We start from the raw sequence: 26,283 nt of genomic DNA on the forward strand, positions 1-26,283 counted from the left end.
TATGTGGTTTTGATAACCTTCTGTAACCTTCTGTAGGTCTTCTGTAGAGCTTCTGCTTCTGTTCTGTTTCTGTTCTGTTCTGTACTGTAACTGTTCTGGTACTGTTCTGTAGACTGTTCTGTAAGTGTTCTGTGGAATGTATGTGTGATTTTGGGAAAGTTTTCTAGCCTTGGAAAGAGGTGAATACAAGTGCAAAAGAGCTGAAAGAAGTGGAAGAAGTAGCTGCTGAAGACTCAAGAGAAGACTAGAGTGAAGTGACAGTAGTGAGCTGTGAAGAGACACTGTAGTGGCTCTGGTGACCTTTCATATCAGACATACCTCTTGGGAGGGGTATCCACGACCTAAGAGTGATTATTGAGAGTAATTTTTGAGAGATTGTAGTGAGGATATGATGTATTATTGATAGAGAGAGAGAGAGAGAGTCAGAGATAGCCAATTCTACTGAAACAGAGTGATTGTATATGAGAGATTGAGAGAGAAGACTATGAAGATATTGAAGATGAATACTATGTGATGTATTTCCATTCAAAGATGGTGTACTTCTTTGCTTTCTTTGTGATATTGATGGATTTTGTGGAGATGTTGAAGAATATGGTTGATTCTATTAAAAACCGTGGGAGATTTACATGATGCTGCATGAAGATTTGTTGTGCCTGGTGTTCTTTTCTTCATTGTGATCATATGAAACATGATAAACAAGCTTGTTGATGTTACAAGATAGATTTTCTTGCAAGAGAATTCCCTTTTCCTTGGTGTTCCTTTTGGGGCTCCATGTTTTTGGTGCGCAGCCGGGGAAACTTGCCATCAACAAGCACCAAAAGAGGCTGAAAATGAAGGAATTGGCATTGCCAAGAAGAGAAGAATTCAATGGATGTTTGTAGAATTCCTTCTTCCACTGAAGAGTTGGAATTTCTCATAATCAAAGCCACTTTTCACAAGAAGTTCATCCCACAATGGCGGAAACACATCACCATCATGATGCATGCTCTATGTAGTGGACAGTTTCCTCTTCCTATTGAAGCAGCAGAAACTTGCATCTTGGTGGCAAACTGTTTGGGAACAAACTGAAGAGCAGAAACAGAGAGAATGACCATCCATGGAAGATTTGGCATTCATTGAGAAGTTTCCAGACAACATCAAGTGGGAAATTGTGAAGAAGCTACAGGAGTCTTGGTCTGTAGAGGTTCACAAAGACAAGAAGGAAAAGAGTTGGAATTTGTTCGTGGATGCTCAACAGCAAGATACATGGGATGCTTGGTGTACTGATAATCTTCTGTTTGTTCAATTAGCAACCCATTGGAAGTTGGTAGACAGAGTGTTTTTCACAACATACACTATTGAAACCATCAGAAGCTGGCATTACTATGATGATGGCACCACCACCATGCTCAGACGTATGCATTTTGACACCTTCAGAACCGAATACCTTCCCCTATGCAGTGGCATGAAAGCAGAATTCAGGGACGTTGAAAAGAAAGAAGTAGAAGAAATGTTGGCAAGAGAGTCCTCCAAAGACTGAAGCCTTCTGTTAACCCTCTGTGGAGCACTAACAACATAGTGGAGTCAACCCCCTGATGAATGACGCAATAAAAAGGCAAGCGTTAGAACGAGTCCAGAGGTACGTAAGAAGAGAGAAAGCAAGAATCAGAGCCGAGAGCGAGCTTGCAGCAGAAGCCGCCTTTGACGCCCTTGCGGAACTCTTTACAGAAGTCCCAATGGCACATCAAGCCCTTCCTCCTCCTGCTGGAGGTCCACTTCCAAGCCAGATCCGTCCTGGAAATATTGATGACAGACCAGCGAATGTAGTCCCATTGCCAGTTTTTAAGGGAGAATACAATGAAGACCCCGATCTTCATGTAGCAGAGTTTATGGTAGCATGTGTGGCTAACAATGCCAGAACCCCTGAGCATTGGTTAGCAATATTCCCCGCCACTTTCAAGGGCGCGGCGTTTCAGTGGTATGAGAGACAAGCAGCAGGAACTTTTGGCACATGGGATGACCTGAAGTTGGCCTTCCTCACTAAATTCAGGCGTGAAGGCTTTGAAGAGCGGATGAGAGAGGAATTTATGAACCTAAGTCAGTCCTCTGGAGAAAGAGTAGAAGCCTATGTCTCACGAATGGAATCCATCCTGAAGAGATGGACTAACCATAATCTAGATGATGGCATTCAGAAGGGAGTGTTTCTCAGGGGATTACAACCAGAAGTTCGTAAGTTTGTGGAGCTACAAAGACCAGCCACCCTGCAAACTGCAACAGAAGGTGCAAGACTGTACGATGAAGTGGAAGCTAGATTAGCCATGAATACAGGAAGAGGAGTCCTACCTCCTCTGGTGCCAGGAATGATGTACCCACCAAATGCAGTTCCAGAGACTGTTCCCTACCCCTACCAACAGATGCCCCCGGTATCACAGTACAGTGTACCAAATCCACAGTGGCCACAATCCATGCCTCAAATGATGGCTCAACCACAACAACAATGGTCCCAACCAATTTCCTCAATGCCAAATCAGCAGCAACAGTGGAACCCTACCAACTGGAGTCAACAGCCAACAATTCAAACAGGAGCTCTGAATCAGAACCAAAACAGAGATCCCTCTGTACCAGCCCAACCCGTTTATGCAGTGATTACAGAGACTCCTCAAAACCCTCCTACCAGTACGTCAGGAGGAGAAAGCTTGAAGGATTATTTATCCAACTCAGTTGCAAACATCAAAAAGGAGTTGATGGATGTGATTACAGAGCAACTACAGACACTGAAAGTGAACACAGCGAGCATATCCAATGTTGCAGGAGCAGGAAGAGATGTGATGCGGTCAAATACTTGGTGTGGTAAGTGTCATCAAGCAGGCCATTTAGCCACTGAATGTACGCGGAAACCAACCATCCCTGGAGCCTTCTGTTCCTACTGTTTGCGGAAGAACCATACAGAGGACATTTGCTCTCTGAAGGAGATGCATGATAGGAGAAGAAAGGAAGAAGACGCAAGATTCAACTTGCTGGAATCCAAAATGACAACACAAGATATTGGACCCAAGCCTAGAGAGTTTGGTCCCAATTTCGGACCCAGAAGATTTCCTTCTCAAAGTTACAGAGGAAGACAGTCTGGCGGTGGTCAGAGATCAGAAGTGGAATGTTACAGATGTGGAGAAAAGGGACACATCTCACCAAATTGTCCAAATCCTCGAAGGTCAGTGGATTACAAGCCCTTATGCAGTCGATGCAAAGGAGAAGGCCACACTGCAAAAGACTGTCCAAGCCCAGCCCCTGTGAAAAACAGTGCTACTGATAGTCCGTCCAAGGCCCAAGAGCCTACCTCTAATTTGGTAGAATTGGAAGTTGCTGCTGTCACTCGTGCAAAGCAGAAGGAACCACCTATCCAGAAAGAAAATAATCCTCCTGCCAGAACAGTGAAGTTCAGTCTTCCACCAGAAGAACAGAACAGAACAGAGCCTAACAGTGCCGTACAGAGCCCTACAGAGCCACAGAGAGTTACAGAGACAGTTACAGAGACAGGACCAGAGGTCCAGGATACAGAAGAGGAGGAAGTGCCAGAAGTGGCAGAAGAAGTTTCTGTAATGCCTCTGTTGGAAGAAAGAGGGAAAATGAAAATGGGTGTTGCCCCATTCCCTAACCGATTAGAGAAGCCAGTGGATCCTATTAAGGAATACGATCTGGTTAGAGATCTAGATACCTTTAAACCAAACCTCACATTCCGACAATTATTGATGTTGTCTCCCAGTTGCCGGAAAAGATTCAAAAGCATACTGACAAAAAGACGTGGTTTAAGGATTGCTCCCTCCACAGTGACAAAGTCCAACAAGGCTCCAGAGCCTGTAAAAGAAGTGGATGTGGCTAATGCTTTTCTAGATCCGGGTACTCCAGAGACTGGCGTGTGGATAGAAGGCTGCTTCATTGCAAATGCACTGATTGATGGAGGTTCATCAGTAAACATTATGACAGATGTGACAATGAAGGATCTAGGCTTACAAGGTGTGCAACCAACCCAATGGCTCATCAGACTGGCGGATCAGAGTAGAATCAAGACTTTGGGCATTCTTCCATATGTGAAGACTACAGTGGCTGGAAAAGATTATTGGCTGACCTATTTGGTGGTGAAGCCAAACTCTTATGGTACATCCTATCCTCTGTTACTAGGTAGACCATGGCTTTTTGAAGCCCGAGCAAGGACTGATTGGTTCAAAGGAACTTTGACCTTGGGTCGAGGACCCAACAAAGTGGTGCTGAAACTGTATGGTTCTCAAAAAGGACATGGCTCCACCTCCTTGGAATTATCTTCTGATTCCCCTAACGAGGCTACAGATGGAACGTCAGCAGACGAAGATGCTGTCAAACAGATCCTTCCTAAGAAAACAGTGGCACATTCTTTAACAGTGGATACTGTAAGCCGACTTCCAAAAGATGCAAAGCCATTATCAATGGGTGAATACTTCTTGCCTGAACCAGGAATGACTTCTGAAATCACTTCTGACAGTGAGATAGAAGCATGGATGTACTGCTCTCCCTGTTACATGGCCACAACAGAAGCAGAAGCAGAGCCAGAGACAGAGGCAGGAGAGGAAACAGAGAATCTGTTCTTCTGTTACAGAGCTCCTACAGAAACAGAAGCAGAAACAGAGACAGAAGCAGAAACAGGAACAAGAGCAGAAGCAGAAGCAGAGACAGAGACAGAAGAGGATGAATATGATATGGACGAAGAGGATTATGCAAGTGAAATAGAAGAGTCTATCCCACTTGAAGAGGATACATTTGAGGAAGAAGTTCCAGAAGCATCAGAAGCCGATGAGCTCATGCTATGGGACAGAATGGCAATGGTACCATTTGGTCTGGTAAATGGATCTTCTCATATGCAAAACCTTTATAAGAAATGGATAAAGAAGAGCAAGCCGTCTTTTAAGTGTGGCTCATGCCGTCCTAACCCATCCTTGTCGAAGAATGATGATGATGATGCACCGTGCCAACAAGCACCAATCCCACAAACCCAACAAGCATCAGAGGGTCCCTGTTATGTGACGTTCCTGGATGCATCATCAGAAGATGAGTCTTCAAGCCACGAGGTAATTAATTTTGAAACCAAACCCGAAACAGCGCTTATCCCATTCCAACGTCTTAAGGAGCAACCTAAGTCTCCACCAAAAGACGAAGTTGGTTCTAGTGGGACATCAGAAGAGGATACCACTCCCTTGAAGGAGTCGGATCTGTATCCAGAAGCAGTCCGCGGGACCTTCATCCGTGAAGTAGAAGGTGAAAGGCAGTTAACCTTTGTGGATGCAGAAGGCACTGAACGCCACTTAAAGGTGGGTAGCAGTCTCCCAGAAGAGGAGTTGTCAACTTTGTACAACTTGTTGAAAGAAAATTTGGACGTGTTTGCATGGTCTTACAAAGACCTAAAGGGGATTGATCCCATAATATGTCAACATCATATTGACTTGGAGCCGGATGCCAAGCCAGTACGGCAACGACAGAGGCGAATGAACCCAAATTATTCCACATTGGTGAAAGCGGAGCTGCTGAAGCTTCTGGAAGCCGAGTTTATCTATCCAGTGGCAAACAGTGAATGGGTTTCACCCATCGTGGTTGTACCCAAGAAGAATGGCAAATTGCAAATATGTGTGGATTTCCGAAAGCTTAATTCCAAGACAAAGAAGGATCACTTTCCTATCCCTTTCACAGACCAACTGTTGGACACAGTGGCAGGACATGAACTTTATTCTCTTCTGGATGGATTCAGTGGATACAACCAAGTGCAAATCGCAGAAGAAGACCAATCCAAAACAACCTTCACCATAGAATGGGGGACCTACGCTTACCGAGTGATGCCATTTGGGCTCTGCAATGCCCCTGCTACTTTCCAACGAGTCATGATGGCTGCATTTCAAAATCATCTGCATGACTTTATTGAGGTATATTTGGATGACTTCTGTGTCTATAGTTGGATCAGTGAACACTGGGGACATCTGGAACAATGCTTTGACCGATGCCGGGAGTATGGGATTTCCCTCAACCCCGACAAATGCATCTTTGGGGTTTCTTCTGGAGTTCTGTTGGGCCACATTGTCTCAGCACAAGGGATATCAACAGACCCTGCAAAGATCGAAAAGATCTCAGCTCTGCAAGCACCCACCAACCTCAAACAGTTGAGAGGATTCCTAGGCCATGTGGGTTACTACAGAAGGTTCATAGCCCATTTTGCGACAAAGGCAACTTCCTTGCATAAGCTCCTAAGGAAAGATGCAGAGTTTACTTGGACGGAAGAATGTGACAAAGCCTTTCACACTCTGAAGCAGTGTCTGATAGAGGCACCCATTCTGCAACCTCCTGATTGGACGAAAGAGTTCCACGTACACACTGATGCATCAATTGAAGGCTTAGGTGCTGTCCTCTGCCAAAAGGGCTCCTCAAAGCTGGATCAACCGATCTATTATGCAAGCCGAAAAGTCACTGATAGGGAACGGAACTATACAGTGACCGAGCTGGAGTGCTTGGCAATGGTGTTTGCCCTGGAGAAGTTTCGCCATTACCTCCTATCTACCCACTTTAAATTTTATGTGGATCATGAGGCCCTGTCCTTCTTGATGAACAAAGCAGATGTGAAAGGACGATTGATGAGGTGGCTCCTTCTATTCCAGGAGTTCGACTTTGAGGTGATTACTAAGCCTGGTCGTTCCCATGTTCTGGCTGATCATCTGTCGCGTATCCCACAAACTGCAGACGAGGAACGAGATGATCCAGATCTCCCTGATGCTTCCCTATTCTTGGTCGAAACTGTAACTCCCTGGTATGCAGACATTGCCAATCTGCTGGCAACCCAACAGTACCCTCCTGGTATCTCTAGTCGGGAAAGGAAGAAGCTCATGCTAGAATCAGCCCCATATACCCTGCTAGGCGGTGCACTGTACAAGAAAGGCAAAGATGAAGTACTCAGAAGATGTGTTGCAGGAGAAGAGATTGGGATTGTTTTGAAGGCTTGCCACGACGAGCCATGTGGAGGTCACTTTGCAGGAGAAGCTACAGCCAGGAAGGCTCTGCTAGCAGGATATTGGTGGCCTACCATTCACAAAGATTCCTATGATTACTGTAAAAGATGTGATGCTTGTCAAAGAATGGGGAAACCCACCAAGACAAGTGCCATGCCACTGCACCCTATCCTTCCTTTAAAGCCGTTTGAGAAGTGGGGCATCGACTTTGTAGGTCCGATCGACCCTCCTACCAGAAGGAAACAGAACAGATACATCCTCGTATGTACGGATTATGTCACAAAGTGGTGTGAAGCTAAAGCCCTCAAGCGGGACGATGGTAACAGCGTGGCCCTGTTCATGTACGAGAATATCATCACCCGTTTTGGCAGTCCCTTAGAGCTGGTAAGTGACAGAGGCACTCATTTCCTTAACAAAGTCATGGAAGAGTTGACAGAATTGTATAAGATCCGCCATCGCAAGTCCACTCCCTATTACCCCAGAGCCAACGGCCAAGTCGAAGTCACCAATCGCATCCTTTGCTCGATTCTGACAAGAACAATTGCCGCACATCGTCTTGATTGGGATGATCGACTTACAGAGGCCCTCTGGGCGTACAGAACCTCCCATAAAGCAGCAACGGGACAGACACCTTTCCAGTTGGTGTATGGTGCAGAAGCAGTTTTTCCTGTTGAATTGGAACTACCCTCTTTGAGAGTGGCGATCAAAGAGCGTTTGGGGGATGACGATTCACTGCAACGCCGTCTCCTGCGCCTGGAATGTTTGGACGAAATTCGTAGGATGGCTCTACAGTGCATGGAAGCCACGCAAGCTCGACGTAAGGCTTACCATGACAGTTTCATTAAGCACAAAGAGTTCAAAAAAGGTGATTTGGTCCTAGCCTATGATTCACGATTTGGCAAGTTTCCTGGCAAGCTCCAACAGCGGTGGATGGGCCCCTATAAGGTACTTGCAGTCAACCCTAATGGCTCTGTCCAAATACAGACCATTGATGCCTCTGATGATCCCTTTCTGATCAATGGATATCGCTTGAAGAAGTACTTTCCTCCTTGGGGATCTTGACAATTACGGACACTTGATCTTTTCCCTCGTTGGTGCGGCATTGTACTTCTTATGATGTTACTTCTGTTAGCCGTTCTTCAATCACTCCTGATGAAGTGGACGCAACCCTCTGTCCCCTCAAACCCCCCTTCTAGCCTTGATCTCTTATCCTCTATTTTCCACCAGCGACAGTGGCGAGGTGGGTTCTGACACATGGTCTTTCTACCATTCCCTTGCTCACTTTGAAAAAAAAAAAGAAAAGAAAAAAAAAAAACAAAACATATCGGTTATGGGAGAAAAGGACTTAGGTCCCTGTCATGCCGACCTCTTCTTCGGGAAAAGGTGGAAACCCCCTCGGGATAGGGAAAAAAGAAAAGAAGAAAAAGAACAAAAATCAAAGAAAAAAAAAACAAATAAACAAATCTGTTATGAGAGAAAAGGAAGCAATTCCCTGTCATAGCAGGCCTCGTTCCAAGAAAAGGTGGTAAACACCCTTGGGCGAGAAGCTGGCTGTGGAAAAGGTGGTAACACCCAGCAGTCCAGAAAGTGGATTCATTAATTGATATCCCTCGGATCCAATTCCGAAGCTGCCTCCCTTGGTACGCTGTGTCCTGGGTCTCTTTGCAAAGTGACTAACTGTCCTCTAGCAGACGACATATTCCTATCCAACACAATGTTCGAATTTAATGGCTACCTCCCTGGGTACGCCTCTTCAACAACTGATGACGCGATCTTCATCGACAACCCCTTGAGTGATGTGAGCTTTCATCCTAACCGGATGGGGACGTGAGTATGGTTGCCCTTTGTATCTATCAACAGAGAGTGAGACAGAGGGTGGGGCGAGAGACCAGTCTTTTCCCTTCAAATCGAATGAGAGGTGAGAAGTGTGAATGAAGTGTTGCACGCACGGGATGGGCCTCTCAACGCACAAAGCACAATTTGTTTCTGTGCACTGCACCATAAGGCTCCCTGGCCTTCCTTCTTGCACTGTATGCCGGCACAGGGCGGGATGCACCGTTGCACCATCAAATGCGCACAAGGCATACACTTTTGCACAAGTGACTGTGAGGATTACATCAATGGGTTTCAGGAAAAGGCTGCCCTCCTGTATCTATTAACAGAGAGTGAGACAGAGGGTGGGTTGAGTGTAACTGGAGTTTCTTCAATCATTTACCGAGAGGTGAGATTGAGGGACGTTACGACACTTGGAGTCAGGTATGTTTCCGTTTCCCTATGCACCCACGGGATGGGTCTTTACCATCAACACAAAACACATCACCCTGTTCTGTGCACTGCACCATAAGGCTCCCTTGCCTTCCTCCTTGCACCTATGCCAGACGGGTTGGACGCACTAATGCACCATCAACTGTGCACCCTGGCATACTCCTTTCTACACCATTCCCCCTTGTCGATTCCTCAACCGGGTATGAGATATGGGTTTTAATCATTCTTCCGCGAGTGATATTAGTCATGGGGCGAGTGACTGTTCTTTCATTTCATTTGAGTGACTGTGAGTTGAGTGCAATATCCCTCATCATCGACGGATTTCCTACGATTCCTTCCATCAGCTACCTCCCTGGGTACGAACGCGTGGTCTCTGCCATGACGAACGTGTGCCAAGAAGATGCCTTGGTCCCTCCAGCGCCGACAACAACACTGGACGTGCCGTTGACACTCAACCTTGATTCTTGACGCAACGGGCCAAGTTTTTCTAACCCTACAACTTCTGTTTCTTAGTGATGGTTATGTTTTAAGTGTGGGGAAGTTAGTGGATGGTCTGTGGCATGGTCCTAGGTCCCTGTTGCTCGGTTAACCCTATCCGTTAAGGTCTTAAGTGTGGGGACGCGTCCCTGCGCGTCTACATTGCATACTCATCTGCATATGCCTTATCTTGCTCATGCATGTATACCATGACTTGCTTTTACCTTCCTGGGGTCCCTTCCCACCCACCCGGTTATGTTCCACCCACCCTTGGGGCTGTTCCTTTGCAGTTTTCCTTCATTCCCTGATTTTGCGGTCCTGTCCTGTGAATGCATCCTACGTTCACCAAAGTCCAAATCCAACCTCATAGCCCTGTTCCTCCTGTTGAACTGACCATTTTTCCTTTTTACCTACCCCTGTTCCGGTGCACGGTTTTTGAGTTATTAATTTTTGACGCATTTTCCGCAATTTAGCCGGTTTTCCATATGAACGCGCTTTTCTTGCTTCGGAACCGTGATTTGACCTCATAGCCCTGACCAAAGCTTTTCCCCTGACATTTTTTCTTTTTATTCTGCATCATTCCGATACACGGTTTGTCCGTTATTAATTTTTCGGGTTTTTAAGCCTTTTTCGTGCGTATTTTTGACATTTTTCTATGTGAACTTGCCCTATTGGCATCGGAATTCCAATTTGATTTGACAGCCGTGTCCGCTGTGCCTTCCCCTACCTTTTCCCTTTTTCCTCTACCCTTTTTCGATGTTCGGATTTTTACTTATTAATTTTTAAATGACTTTTCGGGAGTATTTTTGGAGTTTTTCACATGTGAACCCCTCCTATTTCTGCCGGAACTGCGTTTTAACATGATAACCCTGTGCCACCCCTTCCTGCGCCAGTTTTTCCTTCTTACTGCCTGTCATTCCGGTGAACGGTTCGTCCGATATTAATTTCCGATCCCATTTTCGGGTTTGTTTTTTGGGTTTTCCCCATGTGAACGCATCTTATTTCAGTCGGAATTATGTTTTGATAGGATAGGATTGTCGGGCACATCTTTTTGCGCCGTTTTCCTTTTTGCTACACCTCATTCCGATGCACGGATCTTTCGATATTAATTTTTAAATTGCGTTTTTTGTTTGTTTTTTGTGTTTCTTGCACGTGAACGCCCTTTACCCCTCCCGGAACCCCCGTTCCGTATTTTTCCTGTTTCCCTCCTGTCGTCCTGCCCACTTTTCGTTTTTACGATATTTCGTTTTGACATGCGGATTGGGAGTTGTTCATTTTTCTTTATTTTTCCGTTTTTTTTGCGCTCATTGTGCGCGTGAACGCGCCCGTTTTCGATTTAACGCGTCTCCACGCGCCCCAGTCGTGTCCGCGTACCCCGTACCATCATCCCAGCGTAGTTTCAATCCCGTCACGGCAAATTTTTTTTACCCCGCCCCGCGCACGTGCGCGGGACGGGGATCCGTCCCCTCTTGACCCCGCCCATCCTCCCTTCCCCCTGCCCGCCCACCTTTTATTTCAAAAACCAAAAAAAAGAAAAATAATAAATATTTCAAAAAAAAAAAAAAGGGGTACCCCTCCCGCCAACCGTTTCTCTCTCTTCTCTCTCTTTTTCTTTCTTTCTCTCTCTTTCTCTCTCCCTCTCTGCACGTCCTCTCCCTCTCCCTTCTTCTTTCCTCTCTCCCCTCTTCTCTCTCTCTCTTCCTTCTTCTTTCTTCTCTTCCCTCTCCCTTCTTCTTTCCTCTCTCCCCTCTTCTCTCTCTCTTCCTTCTTCTTTCTTCTCTTTCCTCTCCCTTCTCTCTCCTCCTTCTCTCCTGCCCGCCATTCTTTCTGCTTCCTCCCCTCTTCCTCCTTCTTCCTCCCTCCCCTCCTCCCTCTTCCTCCCCTTCTCCTTCCTCCCCTCTGCGCCCGACCCCGCGCTCTCCGCCGTCGTCCTCGCCGCCCGCAGCGTCGTCGTCGCCGCCGCCGTCTGCACCGTCGCGCCCGCAGCGCCGTCGTCGCCGCCCGGCCCCGCGCTCTCCGCCGCCTGTCGTCGTCGCCACCGCTCCCTTCTCCCTCCCTTCCACCTCCACCCTCCCACTAACCTAGGTTAGTAACCACCTAACCTACGTTAGTTAGTCACTAACCTAGGTTAATAACTAACCTAACTTAGTTAACACCTAATTCACTAACTTAGTTAGTTAGCACTAACCTAGGTTGCTTTCCATGACTAACCTAAGTAACCTAAGTAACTTAACTAACCTAAGTAACTTAAGTAACCTAAGTAACTTACGTGACTTGTGACTAATGTGACTTATGTGATTTATGTGATCAATGTGACTTAATTAATCACAACCTTCATTTTTTCATAAAAAATTTCAAAAAATTTCTAAAAAATTCCTTCTGTCTTTTGTTAATTTTTAGACCTTTGTCTGCTAGGAATTGCCTTTCCTATAATTTTAGAAAAATCCATCTTTCCTAAATTACCCATAAATTGCCAAAAAAATATAGAAAAATCATTTTAAAAATTATAAAAAATTCTAAAAAATTATAAAAACATTCTAAAAAATTTCCCTCACCTCCCTTGCTCATTTTCCATTTATTCCAACATAAAAAAATTACAACTAAAAATACAATCAAATAAATAAAAATAAAAATCCAACATCAATCAACTTAATACATCTGCTAAGGTGTTATTTGTTGTTTCATCAGTGCTTTTTGCTTTTCCTTTACTGGGACTCTTCCGTGCGCATTCCTGCATTTCATACACACCCTGCCAGGTATTTATTTTCTGTTATTTATTTCTTTATTTTTCCTCTTCATCACAATTAATTGTTAAAATAAACCCTTTAATCCACCCACCGTTTCCACGCGCATTCGCGCTAAACACACATTTTTTTTAACTAAAATAAACCAGCCGTTCACTTAGCACGCGCTACGTGCGCTACAGAGGCACTCTAAAATTTTTATTAAAATAAACCAGCCGTCACATGAGCACGCGCTGGCAAAAAAGCGCTCCACATCACTTTAATTATAATCAATGAATTGCATTTAGAGACCCAGTCGGGAATCGAAGTCCGGGAATCGTATAAAAGCACCGGTTTAACCTAATAATTGGTAATTAAATTTATAATAAGGAACCGCCGTTTTCTTATTAAGGTTTATCACCTAATAAAACTTCACCCATTTTTAATAATTGATTAAAATCAATCCTTCATTAAATTAAATCTCCCCTCACTGCACTTAATCCCTTTTTTAATGAAGCGTTTCGTGGGATGGGTATACGCAGTTCTTAGTGCTGTTTTCCATGGTCCAGTCTTGGTTCTATCATAGATGTCGTATTGATATGTGTTGGATATGGTATGGTTTTGGTTTCATGTTTTAGTTACGGTTACGGGTCCGGTATGTAGTTTTTTCTTTTGTTGCCTGATACGGGGTTCAGGGTGTTTGTTTGATGCATCGCATGAAGCTTTCGGTCGCATTTGTCTCGAGGTCATGTCAAATTTTTTCTAGGATGTGGTTTGCTTGGGGTTAGTCGGTCGAGTCACGTTTTGATTGGTAATTCTCTTATCCTTGGTTTTTTGTCTGTTGGTTTGCAGGCATTCATCTTGATTGTCTGTGTTTGTGGTGTGTGTGTAACCATCTGAATGGCGCCTTCTCATGCTCCTCCCCCTATCCAGTACGTCCCACTAGTTAGTAGGGATTACTCGTCCCTACTTACTTTTGAGCCCCTCACGAAGGCAGGGACTTGCTGCTTTTGTGGCCACTCCTTTTCCATTACTTCCAGAGGATCCGTCGTTATGTGATGAGTTCCTGGCCTCTTACAGCAAGAAGACAGGCGTAGTCCAAGGAATGTCTATGACTTTGACATCTCGCAGCTTAGGGAAGGCTATATCTTTACCCTCCAAAGGAGAACCTTTTGTGACCACTCGTCAGCTCTTCTCTAATGAAGAGATTCTCAAGCTGTTGCAAAAGCAGACAAGGGAAGTCCTTGATGTTAAGAAAGTGATAAACTCTTCAGGAGTTTCGTTTTCGATGATCACTGATCCCGTATGGAAGATGATGTGCCAGTTCCTTCAGGACAGGTTCATGCCTGCCAAAACGCCGTCACACTATTTGTCCAAAGAACTTTTCACAGCTTCCAGGATGGTGCTAAAAGGAGTTGCCATTGATTGGAGCACATACCTCCTTACTAAGATGGATCAGCATTTTGTTAAAGTCACGAGGGGTAATGTTACCAATGTTACCTACGGATCATATTTGTCTGCCTTCTTGACCTATTCAGGTTTACAGAAGACTGTGCCTCCACCTCCTCCATCAGATCCAGTACCTCCTCCTCCACCTTCCGAAGAGTCAGCACCTATTGACATTGAGGATGATGATTCTCCGCCTCCCCTGGTTATACAGCGCAAACGCTTGAAGAGGGTAGCGGATAAAGCCCCTGCTGTACTTCCCTCAGTGCCTATCCCTGCTACTTCTGCTAGTGAACTCCCTGGGTTTCTCACTTGCAATAACCTATTCAGAGCACATAGAGAAGGATCCTTGGAGATCTCAGTTCCTTCCCTGAACAGTCTCGTTTCAGGAGATGCCATTCCTTTCCTCTGCAAGGATATTCAAAGTTCCATTGAGTTGTCAGTGACAGCCTGTGTTCAACAGCTGTACGCATCTTTCTATGAGGAGCTCATGCAGTCCAAAGACCAGTTGCATAAGGCAACATCTGAATTAGCTTCTACTAAGGATACCCTAGCAGATCTATTTAAGCAAATGGAACAGCAAACCCAACTGGTTGCCACTCAAAGTGATGAGATTTCTTCATTAAAGACCCAGTTATTCGAGGCTCAGTCACAGGTTACTAGCCTTTCAGCAGAGAAGGAGAGGATGTCCAGTGAAGCGACAGAATTCCAAGTTCAATTAGATGACAAGCTTTCAGCTTTACAAATGGCTAATGACACAGTGGCCAACCAAGCCTCCCAAATCCAGCAGTTGCAGGATCAGCTTGCAAAGTCCCGCTCTGTTCCTCCAAGCCCTCCTGTTTCATTAATTCCTTCTCTTTCACAGCAGGACTTGGCTGCATTACAGAGACAGGCTACTTTGTGCCCTTTATTCCAAGACAAAGTGGAAAGATTGCAGTCCAGAATGGACTTGTTATGGTCTACCTTTGAGCAGTTTCAGGACTTTGTCTTACCAGACCATTCTTTCTTTGTCCACTACCATTTACAGAAGCTGGTCTTCTATACGAAGCTTTCCACGATGGATTTACCTTTTCCAGAGGATGGCTGGAGTGGGGCTTGGTCTGCTGATTTGTTGACTGAGGTAGTCAGAATGCTCTTTGAAGATTCTGTCACGCCAGACACCATGCTGATGTCATACATGTATCTCCGAGGAGATTTGATAATTCCAGATGAGGTAGATATGGCATGGTATGTGGGGGATGTGGTCTTACAGGCTGTTCTATATGTCAATCATTTGGAGTTGCGCATAGCTGATATGTTTCAGAATTATTCCTCCAAAGTAGCTGATTGTCAGGATAGTTCGTGGCATCCTATGATTGATTTAGTGGTCCTCAATCAAAGACAAAACACAGCTCCTACCTTTGTACAGAGTACTAACCAACTGAGGATGGATCTCTTAACCTATCTTTCCAAACATAATCCATTTGATGCTACTTTCTTTGATGCCTATCAGAGACGATCTCTCTTGGGACCTTCTGTTCCTACCCTCCTTTATTATCAACAATTGGCTCACCGCTATGCTATCTATTTTTCCCTTTGTCAAACAAATTCCACAGTAATTTTACCACTTCTTTTCCAACCTTCCAATTTCCCTCAAATTCCTATTTTCACTTACTGTTCCTTTATTGAGGATAGGGTATTTTCCCCTTCTCCACCCTGTCCTTCACCCCTCATTAATGTACCCTCCACATTTCCTATTTATCAGTTAACACCATTCCTTAGTGATTCCTTCCAAATTTCTGCCACTCCTTCTTTAACCTTTTCTTCCTTTTATGATTTTTCCTATCCTTCCCTACATCCACTTTCCCTTATTCCATTACCCTCTCCTAGCACTTCCATATCTCAACCACCTCAGTTGGTTAGTGACTGTGCCGGTTTTGATACTCAGATTTCCAGAAGAAGGGGATGGAGTTCGGATGATTGCCTTACAGGACCGCAGATTAATTGGCCAATAATTCCAGGGGAATGGACAGTTTCAAGTCAAGCTTATCAAAACTATGTTCATTTTGCCCAACAATATTCACAGTCTGCAGATCCCTCAGTGAGATTAACTGCTCACTTTGCTTGGTACCTGGCGTATATGCATAGGCATTCTCATACTGATTCAAAGCCTATCCCAAAGTTGTGCATGAATGTCAATGTAAGCATTGATTCTCAACAGCTGGAGATACTGTATTTTCATGCCCTCTGTTTGCCTAGCAGATACCTAGTCCTGTTGGAAAGGATGTGCTGTCTCCAATTTTTTCAAAATCCTCCTAAAAACTTTGTAGATGAATCCTTATCTATGGATCGATTCAGACAACATCAATCTTTTAAGAGGGATCATCTTCATTGATGCCTTTCCAATGTATGGTGCAAGCTTTTTAATGCCAAACTCTTCTCTTTTTGAAGAAGTCATTCAGATGGTTGTGTTGTGTATTCGTATTAGTGTTGTGAGTGCATGTATGTCAAACGAACGTATTGGATCTTGTGTACGAGCTATGTTTTGGAGATTTTTCGAGTTGGGGTCGTGGTTGGAGAGTTGAAGAAGATGAAGATGATAAAGAAGAAGCAAACTCTTATATCCTTTACAAATTTGTGATGATTTTTAGTTTGATAAGAGGTGTTAATGTATAAAAGAGTTTTCCTTTCTTTGTATTTTTATATATCAGAAACAGGTTATAAGTTGGGGTCGTGGTGGATGGATTCTTTTTGAAAAGATATTGAAGATCAAAGTGCATCTTTTTCCTTGAACTTGTATTCCCTTTTTCCTGGGTCGCGAGGACGCTTCCTTATTAAGTGTGGGGATATGTTGAGTGTTGAAATGACTTGTTTTTTGGCTGATTTTTGTTGTTTTTGAGAGCTGAATGGTTGATTTTAAGGGATGATTGATTGATTAGGAAGTGGATTGAGAGTGTTTTGGATGATATTGATTGTGTTTTGGAAGATTATGATGTTTGTTGGTGGTTCTGTGATGTTCTGATAGGTTCTGAATGGTTCTGTATACCTTCTGTTTTGTTCTGTTTTGGTCTGTTTTTGTTCTGATTGTCTTCTGTAAAGAGGGATGGAGTATTGATTGATGAAGAATGAGATATTGTGAAAGTTTATTGAATGGTTTGTGAGAGTTTTGAATGGTTTGAGAGTGAGTTATGTGGTTTTGATAACCTTCTGTAACCTTCTGTAGGTCTTCTGTAGAGCTTCTGCTTCTGTTCTGTTTCTGTTCTGTTCTGTACTGTAACTGTTCTGGTACTGTTCTGTAGACTGTTCTGTAAGTGTTCTGTGGAATGTATGTGTGATTTTGGGAAAGTTTTCTAGCCTTGGAAAGAGGTGAATACAAGTGCAAAAGAGCTGAAAGAAGTGGAAGAAGTAGCTGCTGAAGACTCAAGAGAAGACTAGAGTGAAGTGACAGTAGTGAGCTGTGAAGAGACACTGTAGTGGCTCTGGTGACCTTTCATATCAGACATACCTCTTGGGAGGGGTATCCACGACCTAAGAGTGATTATTGAGAGTAATTTTTGAGAGATTGTAGTGAGGATATGATGTATTATTGATAGAGAGAGAGAGAGAGAGTCAGAGATAGCCAATTCTACTGAAACAGAGTGATTGTATATGAGAGATTGAGAGAGAAGACTATGAAGATATTGAAGATGAATACTATGTGATGTATTTCCATTCAAAGATGGTGTACTTCTTTGCTTTCTTTGTGATATTGATGGATTTTGTGAAGATGTTGAAGAATATGGTTGATTCTATTAAAAACCGTGGGAGATTTACATGATGCTGCATGAAGATTTGTTGTGCCTGGTGTTCTTTTCTTCATTGTGATCATATGAAACATGATAAACAAGCTTGTTGATGTTACAAGATAGATTTTCTTGCAAGAGAATTCCCTTTTCCTTGGTGTTCCTTTTGGGGCTCCACATTGACATTTAATGTTTGTAGGCTATTGTAAACTATTTCAAAAAAGTGCTACAGGACCTCAGATCAATGTCCACGGCTCAAAAGGCTTCAAAGCATGTCAATCATCAATGCCAAGGGTGCCACATTGATTCAGGAGCAGGGCATGACCTTCAGCAAGTGGGAGATGAGCTATCCAAGGAGCTTGTAGATCATGTGAAAATCACGCTGATTTGCTGAGGGCTTCTTCTATTGTTGTTGTGCTGGTCAGGATGGTAAGGAAGCTCCAAGGGGTGCCCAAGGAGGCACACAACAAGCCTCAAGTGCCCAAATGCAAGAGGGAGCAAGATCTGAGCTCCAAGGGTTTGAGCTATGGCTACCTTGATTGATTGCAACCTGATAACTAAATGAAAGCACTAAAAGAACACTTCAATACCTCTATATCAATGCCCTGAAGGTGACTCAATAGGCCAGGAAGGTGCTCGGGAAGTCGAGGAGTGACAAGAGCTCAAGAAGGTCGGCTATGGCTGTGCCGGGAAGGAGACCCAATGTTGTAGGTGTTTGAATGGAAGCTAAGAATGCTAGAACCAAGCTCAAGAATTTGGGAAGCAATGCTCTGATACCAGTTGAAAGGTGAGAAGGATTGAAGCTTGCTTGGAAGTGAGCTATGGCAGAGAGAAAGAGCAAGAAGAGAGAGAGACACAAATGGGAACTCCAACAGTCACAATGTGTGGCCGGGCCTTCCTTTATTCAAATTGTCACTAAAAGAATAAAGAATAAAGTGACGGTGACGGGCACCCACCACCTATAGTGTGCAGTGGTGGGTACTGTCAGTGTAGTAATACACGAGCGGCCTAGCAGAAGCACCTTTACCCCCAACAGATGCGTAGTATTTTCACTTGGGGATTCTCAATGGGTGTGGCAAGCTTGGGTGTGGCAAGCTTGGTTTGAAGTTTGATTGATGCTATGTCATCATGTTTTGCATGGTGATCCCCTTAGAGTCAATAGGCAGGAGCTCATTCATGAGCGGTTGCTCATGGACTCTTGGCTGAGCTTTAGGTCAATAGACCATTTGGGCACCCTATTTTGTTGACATTTTTGGACCTTGGATTTTGGGGCATGAGATTGAGGATTATACATGGCACTAGAGAGTTTGGGTAGCTACATCAAGGTGTTACCTTCATAGTAGCCTTGGGCTTGCACCAAGGCTTTTGGAACCCAGTGCTACTCAATCATGTATGAATTATAGGAGCATCAACTCTGTCGTTTAGGCCTAGAGTTTGAGGCATAGAGACTATGCATTCCCAATGATTGAGGTTTGTGAGATTGTGGTCTATGCTTGGGGACCCAGTTGAGTGTTTTGGCTATGGCTTTGGGTGTGGGTTCTAGAGGGTGGTGGCACTTTTCAATGTGCATCCATTGTGGTAGACTACCCCTCTCCTTAGGGTTGACACTAGGTTTGGCTACCAGTGAAACTACCCCTCTCCTTAGGGTTGACACTAGGTTTGACTACCCCTCTCCTTAGGGTTGACACTAGGTTTGGCTACCAGTGGAGCTACATGCTTTTAGATAGCCATGGTATCTTTGCTGAAAGCCGTTACTATTCTAACATTACTAATGGCAAATTACATGCGCTATGAGTCATAGTTAACATTACAATGAGCTTTTTTTAAAAACATGTGCCCCATCAATGACTCCTCACCAACACTTTGCTTGTTAGGAAATATGTAAAAGAAAATGGGTAGGCTCTTAGTCTCAATAGAAACTATTAGTTTGCATTTCCCCAAGAGTGGATGGGACTACCCCCCAAACAAGCTAAGTTCTCATTGGTTGGTTGCAACTAGGGTTGACCTATGGCAGTCCAGTGTTCATGCGTTAAGATATTTGAGTCGGCTCCCTCGTCAATTAGTGCATTAAGGGTGCATGGCTTTTGGGCAATTACAGTTATTCCCAGATAGGCTGGTGCTACTACTTCTTTATCCACCTCCTCAAGTTCACTTGATGGTTGCAATCCTCATGTTTGTTGGTGGTTCTATCATCCGGGGTTCATGAAGTGGTTGTGATTAAGGGTGATACTTTTTTATGCGACTTGCATTGAAAAAAACTATGCCCTCTCCTTCTAGGATTTCAAGTTCCACATTCCCCATTCTACTGATATTGTCAACCTTGAAAGGTCCCAATCCCCTGAATTTCATTTTCTACTTATGTCCCTTGTGATAGAGTACAATAAGACTAGTTCTCCTTGTCCAAAGTCTTGTTTTTTTATGTGTTTATCAAACCAACTCTTATACATCGTTCTTTTTCACAAATTAGAACATGGGTTGCAAAGGAGACAAGTCTCAGATAGACATTTTAGCTTGATCAACCGATTTATCCATGCTTCTTGGCCCTCCCATCTCTCTTGGGCTACCATTCTTGGCCCTCCTATCACCGAGGTCATCTCCATTTTGTCCTTATGAGTAGGAACTTTGGTTCATTGGCACTCGTTGTAGTGCTTCACAAACTTAGCTTCCTTGCAGAATAGTGTTAGCCACCACAATTGATACTGGAGCACCTTGCATGATGTAGTGTCTCCACTGAAATTTCCTCCAATAATCCCACCATGTGCTTCCTTGAGCACATCATACATTTCATGTTCGCAGACACATCTCCTTAAGAGTCCATCCTATCCTAATCGATACAGTTGACCTGCAATCAACTAATAGGATTGAACCTTCAAGATTAGTTTTTTTAACCTAGCTTTTTTATGGGTCATTCCAGCAATCCATTCTCGAGGATGTGGAGTATGTCCTCCACCCAATATAGTGTGAGGTTTGCTCTAAACAAATCTCATTTGCTAGACATTCTAAAAAGATGTGCATGTGGTAGGTCATCATCACTGATTCCTTGTCCAACGGTTTCTCCTGTGGGTATGCAGGACATATGATATGCCATATAGTGTTGTTTGCTCTTGTGTACGACCACAAAGAAGTCATATTCCAAAAGTAGAAGTAACCATCAAGCAACATGTCCTATTGTATAGGGTTTGTTCTCACAAGATAAAGCAATGCTCGATGATCCACAAAGAAGGTAAAGGGTGTCGCAGGAGGTTGGCGTTTGATTGGGCTTGAAAACTTAGCAATTGGTGTCTGGTTCTTCAGTTGGATCCTTAGGGCAAGTATAGTGTCTAAAATTTTTTGCAATGAACACCATGGCTAACACTTCCGTCTCTATTATGGAGTAGTTCATTTCTATATCAGTGATTTGTCTACTAGCAAATCTCACTGGATAGTCTAGGTTATGTTCACCAAGTTGGCACAACACTGGCCCCATGGCAAATTTTGATACATCAATGTGCATGTTAAAGGTAATGGACCAATCTAGGGCTCTTAAGATAAGACATGTAGTTAGAGATCGTTTAATCTTTTCATAAGCATATTGACCTTCTTCAATTCACTCAGATACTATTAATAGCTTATATAAAGGTTCAGTAATCAATGCACAGTTCAACACAAACCAGTAGTAGTATCCTGTGGGCCTAATAAACATTGAACTCCCTTGAATTTGGTTGGAGGGGGAAGGTCTATAATCACCTTGATTTTAGAGAATTTTTTGGCTCTCCTATTCCTCAACACAATGTGCCCTAAAATACAACCATGCTTTACCCAAAACTAGAACTTTAAGGGGTTCAGTGAGAGATCATATTGTCAACACTGTTCAAAGACTGTTCACATCTTTTCCAAGTGCTCTTACCAGTTGCATAGGTCATCAACGAATACTTCCAACCATTTTTTGAGCATGTCCTTGAAGATGGCACACATGAGGCATTGGAAGGTAGCAAGAGCATTGGCCATTCGTCCAAATGGCATGACTATGTAGTCAAACACCCCCCATTTGGTGGTGAATGTCCTCTTATGCCTATCATCCAAATGGACTTGCACTTGGTTATAGACTTAGAAGCTATCCAAAAAATTATAGGCTTCCTTTCCTACCACTCTCTCTAGCATGTGCTTGGTGTATGGCAATGGGTAGTTGTCTCTCTTTGTAGCTACCTTGACCTTCTTATAGTTTACACACACTTGCATCTTTCCATTCTTTTTCATGATTATGACTATGGGTGATACCTAGTTTGTGTACTCTATCTTGTAAATGAATCTGGACATCAATAGCTTATCAATATCTTCCTTTACTGCCTGTGCATACTTAGGATTCATCGCATATGGTTGTTTCTTGATTGATAGTGCTTCAGGGGTCATGGGAATATTCTGAGTCACTATACTTAGATCTATTCCTTTCAACTCATCAGAGGACCATGCAAACATATCAGAAAATTCCCTTAAGAGATTTATGAGATTTTTTTCTTCCTCCTCACTTAGGTCATCTGCTAATTACATGGTTTAAGGCTTGTCCTCCTCTCTCACCAAGTTGACCTTCTTAACCTTGGTTGATCCCTCGATGGGTTCACTTGCTTGCCCATTCTATTTGGATCCTATTAATAGCATTATTCAATAACCCTTCTTGTACTTCGTGAAGCACTTGGGCAAGTCCTAGGATTTCTTTCGTTGTTTAGCTTCTAAAAACTTCAACTATTTCTTTTTCTCCTCCTTTAGCCTCCTACACCTTAGATGGACTGGAAGGTCCCCCTTGGTGCATCAGGTGTCCCAAGTGGTCGAGGTACTTCAGGGTCACTATCAGAGCTCATTGACTCATAGTTGTACTCATCATCCTTACTAGAAGAGTTTGTCTCCCCTAGTGGTCAAACTCTAAAGCTAACTCCACTCCAAATAATGATCTTGTGCAAGATTTAACTAATCCTACTTGCTTATAATCTACCACCTCTAGGCACTCTAGCCAAGCTCAATCGCAACTCCTTTGCTCACTTGAAATGTGTTGACCTCACGAGGTTTAGTGTTTGCTCTGATTCACTCAATCACTCTTCCATCAGTGATATTCTATGGTCTCTACTTCCTCTTTTCTCTCCTCAACACTGATGGAACAATAGTCTTTGTATGCATCATCATAATCCTCATACTAGGATTGTATGTTGCTTGCAGGGTTCCTATTCTCGAGCTCTGTCTCACTTGTCATGAGAGTCCAGTTATATGATAGGTTTAAGTCTTACACCTTAGTCCATTGCCACTCCTTTCTTTCCATAAGATCCTTGAGGAGCTTTAAATTGGCTAGCTAGGTTACCAACTAGCTCACTTGACAAGCACTTAAGGATTTTGTGGAGATCCAATGTGTTTGCTGGGACACAATAGGTGATTGGCATTGGCTGGCTAATGGGACTCCTGGCCATCATGCACAAGGGTAATGTGGATAGGTTAGATGTGATGGCATTGTTAGGGTTGCTAGCTGAGTCTACAACTTGCCTATATTCATCCTAATCCTCTAAGAATGGAAGATCAATGGTTGCCAATATATGTGTCCATCCATGCTCATCCTCCTCAGGGCAAGGAATGTATCTCGTTAGAGGTCCATAATCATTTCTAGCCCTTGAATCGCCCTTTAGCAAGGTAGAGATGGCATCTAGGTCCACTCATGAGATCTTCCAACTGTCCATCTCTACTCGGATTTATTAGATCTATTGCTCAAAAAGATCAAGCCATTACCATGATCCTCCATCACTCTGGCATTCCTCATCCAAGGCCTATCTAGCAAGATATCATAGTCCACTCCCTTCATAATTATGAAATTCATGGAGAATTGGATCCCCGCTATCTTTAGGGGCCAATCCTTCAGGACTCTGAAATGTCTAACCTTCACCCCATTTGCTAGAGTGACATTGAACCATGTGGTTTCCACCAATGGGTTTCCTCAAGCTTGTAGGATTGAGTGACTAAGTACACTAATCCCTACTCTATGTCCACTATCCCCTTTCACTTAGTATCTCCTAAGGCAATGATAGGTGTGTGTGCGCCTTAGTGCCTTCCAAAAAGGCATTCACTTGTGGGGACTTAAACATTGGATTCAACATTAGACTTGGTATGTGTCTCATGGCATTGTGATCCAAGAAGTCTTGCAGTTTATGTTCATTGCTTTGTTCTACTACCCATCGCTTTGATTCTTGCCATGGTGCAGATTCTTGCCTAAGTAGGTCTCCCAACGACAATGTTACAGGAGTTGTTATTAGTGTGGTTAGCAATTTACCATCCTTCTTTCCCTTCTTAGCTTCATGGGCTCCACATTAATGCTCTTGAGTCATTTTCCTATTCGTGGCATCCTCATTTTGCCTATGTAGTTGTTCATGTGGTGGTGTTGCCTCTCCTACTCTCAAGTACATGGGAGAGATATCAGAATATCAAGCTCATGTTACTCTTCAGTTAGTCTATCTTTATGTGTGTGACTGAAATTATTTGGATACAGTTGTACACATGTGTGATATTCAATAAGTCGGTTAACCACAGTTAGTCTTGGTTAGTCATACCTATGTGTGTAAGTCTCTTTTCAGCTAGTATGATGGAAGAATAATGGAAGAACAACGACAATGAGATGAGGCTCATCTTCTGCTCCACTTTGTCTCTCTCCCTCTCTTCCAACATGGTATCAGAGCTTGAACGCCTGAAGCCTAAAGACTTGGCAATGGCCATTTGACATCAAGACATCAGATCTAAAGAAAATGTCATCAAAGGAGACTGTGCCTGCATCCCATTTTTTTGCAGAATCTATATCTTGCACATAAATGGTTTTTGGAGAAAATACTCTCAAATCCTAATCATTTTGACGTGGTCTACAACTTTGCAGAAGAAAGTTTTTTCAAATTCCTCACAGATTTTGAGATATTCAGCACAGACTTGTACAGACTGGATGTTTACTGCATTAAATAGTAGGTGATTCCAGGGCATTGGTGACTTTCATCCTAACAATGTATATGCCCTTATTATCGTGCATTTGAGCATGATATTGGAGTGTTAAATGCTTAGTTTTGAAGCTTATTTGCAAGTTGGAAACAGTGAACTGGTTGTTGTCTTGAATTTGGAAACAATATACCTACATGGTTGAAGTATATGTGATGCTTATTTGCTATTGGAAAATGCTTGGATCATACCACTTGATTGGTAGATGCTTTTTGGGATATTGTGAGTGCTGAAAGTCCAAATTTTGGACTGATTTTTGCTGGTTATACCAGACTGGTTATTATCTACACATGAAGGATACCTACCATCTTCACTTGACATACATGCAATATATTCTGACCGGTTGGACATGTATCAACTCCTGCATAGAGTGGCAACTGAATGAAATGTTTTGTGGTTGTTTTGAGGTCTAAATAATCTTTTTTTAATAGAGAAAATACTACTAGTTATAGCAATGGGCTAGCTGTATTTGGTGCTGCTACTTGCTTACAATACAAACATTGATATTTGTATGGACATAGTTTGTTGCTGGGATGTTTTGCCACTACCATAGAATGTTTTGAACTGATTTGAGCTTGGTTTATGCTCAATTGACTGTGTTTTTTCATTGTTGGAATACAGTTTACCACAAGTAAGTTGTCAGGAAAACTGTCCTATATTGTAGGAAACTGTCGTGAATAGTAGGAAATTGATCCTGAACTATAGGAAAAGGAGTCAGATACTTACAGGTTGTATACATCACTAAATACCTAAGCTACAACTATGGCAAATGCTCAAGGCACTAACAATATCACTCAAATTGTGGGAGAAAAACTGGACAACAAAAATTTTGCTTTATGGAAGTTCTGTATGAAGAATTTTTTGGTTGGCAAATGTTATTGGGACTTATGTACAGGTGATGAGGCTGAACCTGAAATATATGAAAGGAATCTGACAAATGATCAAAAAAGGGCTCATAAGCTATGGATTGGGAGAGCATGCAAGGTGTTACATTGGTTTTCCTTATGTATATCAGATGCTATGGTTATACAGATTACTGGATGCAGTTTCCCAAAGGATGCATGGAACATACTCATGAAGAATTATGGAAATGTAACACATGCAAGAAAGATTTAGCTAAAGCAACAGTTCAATAACATGTCTAGGAATGGCAGAAGCATTTAGGCCTACACTACAGAGATCAAGAACATAGCGGATCAGCTTGCCACCATTGGATCTTCAGTGTCTGAGGATGACATTGAATGGACTTGGCAAAGAGTATAAAGCATTTAATACGTCTATTTCTGTGAGAGTTGAATCCCCTGATTGGGATGAGCTGATTGCTTTGCTGTTGCATGAGGAAGTTAAGCTTGGGTAGAATACAAGTTTTAGTATGTCTCAAAGCAAAGACAATGTTCTTTACTCTAGCCATCGTGGTAGAGGCGGCAGAGGCTGTGGCTCTTTTTGAGGTCGAGAAGACACTCGAAATGCTTATGGACATCATCAGCAAAATGCCTAGCTTGGCACAAATACATAGGGCTAGCGTGGATTTGGCTGCTTTAGAGGCAGGGGGAGATCACCCCATGGTAGAGGTGGTGAATCTGGTTCATGGAAGTCAAATGATCTGCCAAACAGAGATAAGGATTG

The sequence above is a fragment of the Lygodium microphyllum genome, chromosome 5 (genome assembly GCF_053477565.2).
Source record: "Lygodium microphyllum isolate KBCC chromosome 5, Lygodium_microphyllum_v1.1.10, whole genome shotgun sequence".
NCBI classification, from domain to species: Eukaryota; Viridiplantae; Streptophyta; class Polypodiopsida; order Schizaeales; family Lygodiaceae; genus Lygodium; species Lygodium microphyllum.